The sequence below is a fragment of the Ovis canadensis genome, chromosome 20, assembly GCF_042477335.2.
Source record: "Ovis canadensis isolate MfBH-ARS-UI-01 breed Bighorn chromosome 20, ARS-UI_OviCan_v2, whole genome shotgun sequence".
NCBI classification, from domain to species: domain Eukaryota; kingdom Metazoa; phylum Chordata; class Mammalia; order Artiodactyla; family Bovidae; genus Ovis; species Ovis canadensis.
In genome coordinates, this window is record NC_091264.1 from 44,961,146 (window position 1) to 44,972,323 (window position 11,178).

At 38.6% G+C, this 11,178-nt stretch overlaps 1 pseudogene; it reads left to right on the top strand.

Moving 5' to 3' along the window:
• Window positions 1-612: 612 nt before the first annotated feature.
• LOC138425607 (putative olfactory receptor 2B8) lies at window positions 613-1,566 on the top strand (annotated as a pseudogene).
• Window positions 1,567-11,178: the final 9,612 nt, after the last annotated feature.

Below are 11,178 nucleotides of genomic sequence, written 5' to 3' on the forward strand. Positions count from 1 at the left end.
TATATTCCATGGAATTGTCTAGGCCAGAATAGTGGATTGGGTAGCCTTTCCATTCTCCTGGGGATCTGCCTAGCCCAGGGATAGAACCCAAGTCTCCTGCACTGCAGGTGGATTCTTTACCAGCTGAGCCACAAGGGAAGCCCCTATTACATGTGATGTATGTGCATATCCAGTTATGTAGAATTATGCAATACATATTTAAAATAAACTTTCTCCCTTTGTTTACATCTTTCTTACTCTTTCTGATCACTCTCCTTTGATTTCCCTCATTCCCACTTTCTCTAAAATGTACATATATATTGATCATACTATAATCCTATTAAACTCAATCTGAAAAAGTCACTTTATATGTATGATTGATGCAAACCAAGGTTCATTATTTGATTTTATTATTATTAATTATTTTCTTATATTAATTATCAATATAAAACTCTGCATATAACTTCTTGTGATAGTACAGAGCTCAATTTCAATAGGTACATCATTTATTCAAAGAGTTGCATATAAATCACATGACCATGTCTTTGAACATGACAGATTTTCCTCTTTATCCCTGCACTTTTTTGGAAGATACCTTTAATAAATTGCTAAATGCTTGATTTGACAGGAGCCATGTGCTAGCAAAAGATGGAACAGAAAAATGAAAGTTCTTTCACTGGATTTATCTTATTGGGCTTCTCTGACAGGCTCCAACTTGAGCCAGTTCTCTTTGTGGTTCTTTTGATCTTCTACATCTTCACTTTGCTGGGAAACACAACCATCATTGCATTGTCCTACTTGGACCCACGTCTTCACACCCCGATGTACTTTTTCCTGTCTAACTTGAGCTTTCTGGACATGTGCTACACAACTAGCATTGTTCCACAGCTCCTAGTTAATCTCAGCGGAGCAGACAAATCCATCTCCTTTGGTGGCTGTGTAGTTCAAATGTATATCTCTCTGGCATTGGGATGTACAGAATGTATTCTCCTAGGAGTTATGGCATTGGACCGCTATGCAGCTGTTTGCAGGCCCCTTCACTACACAGCAATCATGCACCCTCGTCTGTGTGCCCTGATGGCTTCTGCTTCATGGATCACTGGTTTTGCCAACTCCTTATTGCAGACAGTGCTTGTCTTCCTTCTACCTCGTTGTGGGAGAAATAAATTAGCCCACTTCTTTTGTGAGATCCCTCCATTTCTCAAACTTGCTTGTGTGGACACCACTATGAATGTGTATATGACCTTCTTTGCCAGTGTCATCATTCTTCTCACACCTGTTGCGTTGATTGTGTTCTCCTATGGTCAGATTGTCAGGGCGATCTTAAGAATAAAGTCCACTGCAGGGCAGAGAAAAGCATTTGGCACGTGTGGATCGCACCTCACGGTGGTCTCCCTGTTCTTTGGCACAGCCTTCTACGTATATTATCAGCCCAGCAGCAACAACTCTCAGGATCAGGACAAGATCATGTCTCTCTTCTACACTGTCATTATCCCTATGACCAACCCCCTCATATATACGCTGAGGAACAGGGATGTGAAGGGAGCGATGAAGAAGGTGCTTTGGAAGGCCTCTGACTCCAGATGATGGCTGAGGAGGACAGTTGAATGGAAGGACCTTGAACGCCAGTGCTCTTTAGATGTATCTGTGTGTCCCGCACAAGTCATCTAAAATTCCCTCTGAAATTTCTGAAGGGAATTTGTTTCCTTCATTCCCTTTGAAAAGTGAGTGTTCAGATTCTAAGTTCATGTATTCATTTCAACTTCCAGAGATGCTGATTCAGTGTTCTGACAGCATCCGTTTTGTAGTTATTGTTTTAACAGCTCCAAGGATTTTTATTTGCACTCTCTTTTGGGTACAATGTTCACATCTATTCGCAAAAAGACATGCGTTTATATTACATGAAGCCCAAATAAGAACATAAAACCACTGAAACACTGTAAGGAATATTATTAATAATATTTTCTAGGAGTTACTAGAAGATACCATTCATTCTCTTATTTTGATCATGTCTCTACTAATATTTCATAGTTTGATGGTTTGATCAGATGTTTTTCACTGATGTAGGTGGAGCACTTGTGGGGAAAATAAAGTTGGATCTCAAAGAAAATCTTGCTGCATTAATCCCGGTAAAGCCATTCAGACATCAGGTGCAACTGTTACCTCAGCAGTGCAGCAGCCATATTGTGTAGGATCATTTCAGAGAAGGCCGCCCTAGGACTCACTGAGTGAAGGGCACGATGCACTGCTGGCTGTGACACTGGTAGCCCTTTGTTGGTAAGAACACCAGGTAGCTCCTACATGCATTTTTGTTCACAGTAGGAGAAAAACACCGATGTGAAGTATAAAGTTGGTTATTTTAATTTTGTGAATCACTTAGTTCCTCTCTGAAATGAGATTTTTAAATGAGGAATTTTCAAGGGCATTATATCTGAGCAGCATATGAGCCAGGTTCTACTGTGTATTCTACATGTTTTACCTCCTGTGACACAGCATAAGTTTCAAAGGGTAAAATATGTTTAGATTATTCTTGTTGTGCCATTTTATAAACTCTTTGATTTAGGCATCAATTGGTTTAGACCTTAGAATCTCTCCTCTACCAAGCTTCCTGTGAAATTTGGATTTAGTGAAGTATAAAAATATTGGAAATGGCCCCTGATTTCCAGGAAATCCCATGTTTTGTGGAGATGTCCTCAGACTCATCAGAAGGAAAATGAAAAAATAAATATTGTGTCTATTAATTTAAAAATACATGCCTAAGCTTTAGTAATAGCTGTGTAATTATGAAATAACTGTCACAGAGTTCTGAATTTTGAGTAACAAAATAAGCATTCCAGAAAAAATTAATCTGGCATTCTAGGTCTTAGATCCCCACTCAAGCTCAGTTTACAGCATAAATTTATTTTCAGGTATAGATTCTGTTTTTTTTTTCTGTGTTGTAAGTTAAGCATCATGAACAGTGTATTTTCTCTCTGGAGGCTATAGCTTTGACTGTGCCATCATCACAGAAATATTTATGATTTTTGGTAGATTTCCCCAGCATGTACCACTAGGCAAGTAAGTGCATTTGTGTCTCTTAGTGGAGACAAAAGCATGTGACACTATCACACAGTTCCCTATCCTAGCAACTAATCATCTTCCTGGGTCTTGAACCCTCTCGGCCAATTTGCCTGAGAAGTGGTCTTGCAAGCTGGACATGGCAGTGTGGGTAAATTATATACAGGGTCAACATTTTATCTATATTCCTAACAGCACCACGCTCTTCACCCTTGAGTTAAATACTTGTGAAACCAAGTATTTTGACCCCACAGTAATGCTGAACATATACCTGATTAAAAGCAGTTTGGAGTGTTCTGTACTCTGAATGGTGAGAAATTTTCCCCTCTCCTTATTACTGAATCAGGTCTTGATAGTTATGCCCAAAGAGTCACTTACAAATCCCTCAATGATACTTTCTTTGGTGCAGAAACCCTCAAGGTCACATGACGTCACAAAGTCCATTTTCATGAGTGAGTAGCTACTTGTCTGGTCCTAAGGACTGCCACCAAACAGATTTATTTGTTTTAAGCAAATGCCTGAGTGTCATTTGGATGTGTATATTACTTCAGAATAAATTACAGATAATAGGGGTATCCCAGGCTACATTAATAAAAAAAAAAAGATCACTTAAAATATACCACATACCCAAAGTTCAGTTCTGTTTTATAATTTTTTTCAAATGATATCTACTTTTTCAAGCTGTCCCTCTTTAGTTCCTAGAACAGGGATTGAACCCATGGCCCCTGCAGTAGAGGCATGGAGCCTATACCCTGGAACGCTAGGGAATTCCCTCCTTTTGAATTCTTAATATCTGTGAAATGGCTGCAGTGGGTGTATCCAGGCCTTGGCTAAATTATTTGATCCCATCTGGAGCTCAGAACTGTCAATACACCCAAGAGCAAGTCATAATCTTTCATCATTTTTGCCTTCTGAGGAACACAAGGTGAACACAGTGTGCTCAGGTAATGTGTCACCTTGGAAGCCTGAAGTGTCAGTCAGACTCCTATGAAACACAGTTCTTAACCAGCACCAGATTGACAATTAGAAAATAATACAAAACAAGAGCAACAACATGTGCAATGTCTGCGAGGCCCCAAACCAGTCAGACACTGCTTCCTGAACTTAGGTTTTTAACATGGAATATATAAAATAAATGAGGGACTCTCACTTGTTTAACTTGTATCATACAAGTCAGCAAAGGAAGGCTTGAGAGTTTCTCACTTGACATGTGTCCTCATCAGAACCAGTCGTGTTCTGGCTTTAAGACTTTTTCTCATTAGAACAACTGTAGTCTGTATACTGTAGGTTTATAGCACTCTAAACAGACCCTATCCACCCTACTAAAAACATTAGTAGAATGGTAATCTGCAGAGTACATCATCAGAAATGCTGGGCTGGAAGAAGCACAAGCTAGAATCAAGATTGCCAGGAGAAATATCAATAACCTCAGATATGCAGATGACACCACCTTTATGACAGAAAGTGAAGAGGAACTAAAAAGCCTCTTGATGAAAGTGAAAGAGGAGAGTGAAAAAGTTGGCTTAAAGCTCAACATTCAGAAAACGAAGATCATGGCATCTGGTCCCATCACTTCATGGGAAATAGATGGGGAAACAGTGGAAACAGTGTCAGACTTTATTTTTTTGGGCTCCAAAATCATGGCAGATGGTGACTGCAGCCATGAAATTAAAAGACGCTTACTCCTTGGAAGAAAAGTTATGACCAACCTAGAAAGCGTATTGAAAAGCAGAGACATTACTTTGCCAACAAAAGTCCGTCTAGTCAAGGCTATGGTTTTTCCAGTAGTCATGTATGAATGTGAGAGTTGGACTGTGAAGAAAGCTGAGCACCAAAGAGTTGATGCTTTTGAACTGCGGTGTTGGAGGACTCTTGAGAGTCCCTTGGACTGCAAGGAGATCCAACCAGTCCATTCTGAAGGAGATCAGCCCTGGGATTTCTTTGGAGGGAATGATGCTGAAGCTGAAACTCCAGTATTTTGGCCACCTCATGTGAAGAGTTGACTCATTGGAAAAGACTCTGATGCTGGGAGGGATTGGGGGCAGGAGGAGAAGGGGACGACAGAGGATGAGATGGCTGGATGGCATCACTGACTCGATGGACGCGAGTCTGAGTGAACTCCAGTAGTTGGCGATGGACAGGGAGGCCTGGCGTGCTGCGATTCATGGGGTTGCAAAGAGTCGGACACGACTGAGCGACTGAACTGAACTGAACTGAACTGAACTGAATCAGCATATAGTGACCCCTGTAATATCCTCTTTTATCTCCTAGTCAGTAGACTTTAGTGTTAACTCTTTGCCCAGGGTTCTGCTCTAACCAGGGTCACTGAGGGCGGAAGAACAGATTATAGTTCTCTGTCACCTCTTTCCTCTGTAGGTGTGGTCTTTTCTGATGCCTGATTATATTATGATTGAGAGCTTCTTTCATCTTTCAGTACTGTAGCCTAATTCAACTTGATATGGCAGACTTGGAACCACAGTGCGTGGAAATGTCTTGTGGACGTGGTTTCCTGGGAAGGGGTGCTCTGTGTAAATGCAGAAATGAGAAGTTGTGTGCCTCCTGAATCAGAGGGTTCAGGGGAAGGTGTCCCTGAGGCAGCTGTAGGGATTGGGTATTCATGCTCCTTTTAAACAATCTATTCTTCTGATTTATATTGTTTGGTGGATTCTTTTAACCATTTTGTAGTGAATTAAATCCACAATGTCTTTAGAAGCTGCAAGTTCTTCTAATTAGGTGACCATTTCTGAGGATAATTTTAACCTCTTTTGAGAGCAAAACTCTTCAGTTGTGAAAAGTGAAAGTCACTCCGCCGTGTCCAGCTCTTTTGACCTAATGGACTCCCATGAGGCTCCTCTGTCCATGGCATTCCTCAGGCAAGAATACTGGAGTGGGTTGCCATTTCTCCAGGGGATCTTTCTGACCCAGGGATCTTCCTTGGGGGTTGAACCTGGGTATCTTGCATTGCAAGCAGATATTTTACCCTCTGAGCCACCAGGGAAGCTGTTGCTGTACCTGTAGCTTTAGTCTCATTGAAGCAAACTAGGCATCTCCAGTGATTAGGTTATTGGGGATATTCAGGATCAATGGAATGTCACTGTTAGTTGTCAAAATCTTTCTCAGGAGCCCAGTCCTGATTTTGTATTAGCTGGTCACAAGTACTGCTTACTAAATATTTTAAAGTCCTTATTTCATGCATTTGAGAATTGTTAAATAGTCTCCCAAGATTCTCTTTGGAAAGTTTCTTAATGATGCATCCACTCAATGAGAATTCTGTTTGGTTTAGTATAAATAAAGAGCACCATAGCCATCAATGTGTCATTTTTGTCCTGAGATCAACCTCTCTCTGAGTTTACTCCCCATCTTGGGAAAAGCCTCCAGTACTTCCCAAAGAATATTTCTCCCCATATTCCTCCCCAGCATGTTCTATTTTGGTTCCTATTTGGCTTTAATAACACATATTACTATGTTATTACACACAGCCGGATGTACATATCCAATAACACACACTTTGTATGCAACCACTTTTAGATAGATCTCTTAACTCTTACCTGGGGATGAACAGTAGAAGGAAATGTTTTCTTTAGCTTATATCACTTAGAAGATACAGGTTTATATATGGTGTAATTTCAATGTTTTCTGAAATAAAGACAAATACACACAAGTCAATGTGGTAATTTTTTATTCCTGCAAGTCATATTAAAAAGAAAACTGATAGAATTTGCTGCACTAAGTAGCTTCATGGAAGAGATCATGCTCCTTTTGCTGTTATGCTGGATACACAAAATGTTAAACTTTTAGAAGTGCCATTCTTTCAGGCTCTGTATTGAAATTGGGATCACAAAGAGAATGCAGTCTTTGTACATAGGCTAGAGTATTTTCCTTTATTAACTATGTAGAAATTTTTGTCTTAAACAATAGTGAAAATCTGAGTTAGGACAGGAAAAATAAGTAGGATGAAAGAAATGAATAATAAATCTTATTTTCATTTATTTTCCTCTATATCTAATGAGATATAAATTGAGCTAGTTTAAAGAATACAAAGTATGATTTGATAAACCTATGTATGGTAAAGTGATATCTATGTAGTGTTAGCTAAGATCTTTATCTTGTCAAATATTTATTCCCCTTAAAAATTTTTTAAAAGTTCATTTTTTTTTGACTCCTCAGAAATTACTAATTTTTAGCTGGAAGTTTGTACATTTTTGCCAGTATCTCCCCATTCTTCTACCTCTCTAGCCCTGGTAACAACCATTCTTCCCTCTGTTTGTAACAAGTTCAGTTTTTCTGATGCCACATGTATGTGAGATCATAAAGCATTTGTCTTTCTCTTCTGACTTATTTCACTGAGCATAATGCTGTCAAGGTCCATCCATGCTATTACAAAGGGCAGTATTTCTTTCTTTCTCATTAATGATAATATTCCTTTGGATATGCATAGAACTTTTTCTTTAGCCATTCACCTCTTTGGTCACATATGTTTTTTCTGTATCTTGTCTATTGTGAAAAGTGGGGCCTTTAACATGGGAGTGCAGATAGTGATTTCATTTTATTTGGTGTTCCTAGGATTTGGATTGCTGGATAATATGGAAGTTCTGTCATTAGTTTTTTTCTTATATCTTCATATTATTTTTCATAGTGGCTTACCAACTTACTTTCCTATCAACAGTACATAAGTGTTCCTTTTCCAACTTCACCAACTATTGTTATCCTTTATGTTTTTAATAATGGCTATTCTTTTATTTTCTTCGAGCTTCGTTGAGGAATAATATTTTCTTCTAAAAGTTTTATTACTTCATGTCTTATATACAGTATTGCATAAGTTTGTTTTGCCATCAAACCATCTCATCCTTTGTTGTCCCCTTCTCCTCCTGCCCTCAGTCTTTCCCAGCATCAGGGTCTTTTCAAATGAGTCAGCTCTGCGCATCAGGCAGCCAAAGTATTGGAGTTTCAGCTTCAACATCAGTCCTTCCAATGAACACCCAGGACTGATCTCCTTTAGGATGGACTGGTTGGATCCTCCTGCAGTCCAAGAGACTCTCAAGAATCTTCTCCAACACCACAGTTCAAAAGCATCAATTCTTCTCTGCTCAGCTGTCTTTATAGTCCAACTCTCACATCCATACCTGACTACTGGAAAAAAGATAGCTTTGAATAGATGGACCTTTGTTGACAAAGTAATGTCTCTGCTTTTTAATGTACTTTCCAGGTTGGTCATAACTTCCCTTCCAAAGACTGAGGGCAAGAGGAGGCGTGGACAACAGAGGATGAGATGGTTGGATGGCATCACAGACTCAATGGACGTGGGTTTGAGTGGACTCCGGGAGTTGGTGATGGACAGGGAGACCTTGTGTGCTGCAGTTCATGGGGTGTCAAAGAGTCAGACACGACTTAGTGACTTAACTGAACTGAATTGAACTGAAGATGTATAGAATAGTGATTTGAGTTACATACATCATGAAATGATGATCACAATATGTGTGTGTATATATATCTTTTTTCAGATTCTTAACCTTTATTGGGTACAAAAATAGTTACAAAATATTGACTATAGTTTCCTCTGCTGTACACTTGGTCCTTGTTCTATTCAGCTTTTATCTTGTTGTCTTCTAGAGATACAAGAGATACAATCTTCTCCTGGGTTTTGACAGAAAGTCTCAGAAGTTGTTTGTTTTCAGCCCTGAAAGACTCGTGGAGCTTACGTTCTGCCCCTCAAAGACATCTAGCTTAGCTATTTAGCCAAAGAGCAACCCACTCTAGTATTCTGGTCTGGAAAATCCCATGCATGTAGGAGCCTGGTAGGCTATAGTCCATGGGATCGCAAAGAGTGGACATGACTGAGCACCTTCACATTCATGAAGCTTCAAAATTTGGCAACTGCCTTACTGAAGAGAACTATGTGTTAGAGAAAGGACCCCTTACCCTAGTGAGTTTTTGTTTCCTAAGCACAATGGAGTAGCAGGATAGATTATTCCATATTTTTGAAACTTTTGTCTGCCTTTCTGGCTTCCTGGGGAGTCCACTGGAAATAGAAGTGTCTGCTAGAAACATCTGGCCACATAGTTAAGTCTCTTTAAGTTTTCAGCTTGTCATGCTAGCCTTATATGATTGTTTGGCTTTTCATGTTTTCATGCCAAAGTCCCTCCTTATGGGCCATGCTCAATCCTCATCTCACACTCACACTCTTCAAATGCTCTATGGGAAAAAAAAAAAGGCAGTTTCCCTCAGCTCACCTCAGAAGTGTTCAGTGCTTTCTGCTACTCATGTCTATATCACCCTCATCACTTTCACAGCTTTCTAATGGCTTCAAAAATATGGTTGCTAAAGTTAATTTGACCATTCCAAGTACAATTGTTTCTCAGTATTGGCCAGGGGTTGTTTCAGGCACTTCCTCCCACTCACTCCTATACCAGAAAGGTTGGATGCTCAAATACTTTATGGAGAATGACAGATCATATGGATCCATGTTTGGTTGAGTCTGTGGCTAAGGAGGAGTGACTGTACTTGCAGTAGGAACTGTGTTCAGCTGTATCCTAATGCATCTTATTGGGGAATGCAGTTCACAAAAGGTTACCTTGAATGAAATGATAAATTTTCAGCATTTGTTTGCTGAAAAGGAAAAATGTAAGCATCTAGATGACTATAGAGTATGGAACTTTTGTGCCAAAAGATGATACGGTTATCAGTGAAGCTAGCTGTCATGGTTTAAAAGAGAACTCCAGGGGGTTGATACAAAAAAATTATATCTTCTCTATTACAAAAAATATAATCAGAAATCATGCATATTCAGTACAAGCAGAGGTAAGAATAGTACAGAACTCAACAATTCAGTGATCTATTTTCACTTAAATAAAGAAAAATCCTTGTTGTATTATTTCATTAGCAGAATAATGCATGAAAAACCATCCAACTTACAATTATTAAATAAGAAATATTTAAAAAGAAAATATTTGCACAAAGGCACAGTAAGCTTACCAGACAATTATTTCTGTTTTTGCATTGTTTTATAGATTCCCTTTAGTATCTGCCCTTTTATCATATGCTATTAAAATGCTGAAAAATATTAAAATCTCTAGTAAGTGAAAATATCTTTGGCTACTAGTAAATTATGCATTTTTGTATGCTACATTATAAAAATAGAGACATACAAACATTCACAATAAATGTCTTTAAAGTTTAGATAAACTTAATTCAAAGCAATATAATACCCAGTAGTAGAATTTTCATCTGAAAATTATCACTATGATTTTTGTCACAAGACCTGGTCACTAAGTATCTACATGGAACGAAGAGACCAGGGAGATTCACAGGACACATGATCTTGAATTGAGATCTTCATTAAATTGAGATCTTCAAGACAAGGTTCATCTGAATTGGCCCCAAATCGCTAATATCTAAAGTCTTTAAACCTATTAAAGATGGTCAATGGATAGAAGAAACAGATCACTGAGAAGATAAACCCAAATTTTATGTGAAAGTAACAAAAATACTTTGTGTGATCATTTAGAATCAAAGTATTCTGCTAATATCTAGTTTACTTAATACTTTTAATAAGTAAATGATTTGAAGTCCAGCATCCATACAGAAAGTGTAAGTATTTGAAGTTTCAGGTTTGATGAATTTTCACAGATTGAATACTTTATATCACCAACATCCAGATGAAGAATCACAACCTGACCAGAACTCCAGAATGCCCCTCCCACACATATCTTCCAAGAGAGAACTCCCAGTCCCCAGCAGAACCACTGTTCTGACTTTCAATACCAGAGATTCGTTGTGCCTGGGATGAATTTTATGTAAATGGAATCATACAATAGGAACTATTTTGTATCTAGTTTGCTCACTGTAAGTCATGTTTGTAAGAATCATTCATGTTTTTGTATGTGCAATTATTGTTCATTCCATTAATGTGTAGTACATGATATACCATAGTTTATTTTTAGAATATCTTATTTAAAATATATTCTCCCTAGCAAAAGGTTTAGCTCAATGGCTTAGCCTCTGTCTCACTAATATGTCTCAAGTATCTGAAACACTGTCTCGCACATGGTTGGTGCTTTATAAGGATGTGTTGGATACATTAACTAGTGTTGAGTCACTCGGAAGTCTTCCATTGCAGAACTTCCTGGGCCTGCAAGTGCTGCA